Here is a 515-nt window from a genome sequence, read left to right as displayed (position 1 = left end):
TTTATATGTTTTTTATATAGTATATTTTTAATACTCTTAGTACTCTTTTTTAGTACATTATAATTTTTAACTATTATTATTATTTATGATTAATTTTTTTATTTAATTTATTTTACCTAATGGGATCAATAAATTCTATTATAAAAAGATAATAATAAATATAATACACAAAAATTATAACTATAAAAATATATAATATCAAATAAAAAATTAATAAAAAATATAAATAATAAATAATAGAAAAAAGAGCTCATGTAAAGAAAAATAATAAAAATTTTATAAATAATACAATAATATATATAAAGGATAAAGTTGGTAAAAGAAAAATAAAAGTTAAATGTCAATGGCTAAAAATCAGTTAGCGCAGAAGTTAGAAATTCTTGCTTCTTGTAAACGTGGTTTTGTAACCAAAATTACTTCTGCGTTTATAGATAAAAAAATTAGCCAAACCAAAAATGGAAGCATTCAAGAAGCTCTAACGCGCTTTCATCTTTCAACGTGGTTGCCAAACACAC

This window comes from Arachis ipaensis, chromosome B07 (assembly GCF_000816755.2).
Source record: "Arachis ipaensis cultivar K30076 chromosome B07, Araip1.1, whole genome shotgun sequence".
NCBI lineage: Eukaryota > Viridiplantae > Streptophyta > Magnoliopsida > Fabales > Fabaceae > Arachis > Arachis ipaensis.
The sequence above is the reverse complement of the archived record's forward strand: the minus strand, read 5'-3'. Positions refer to the sequence as shown.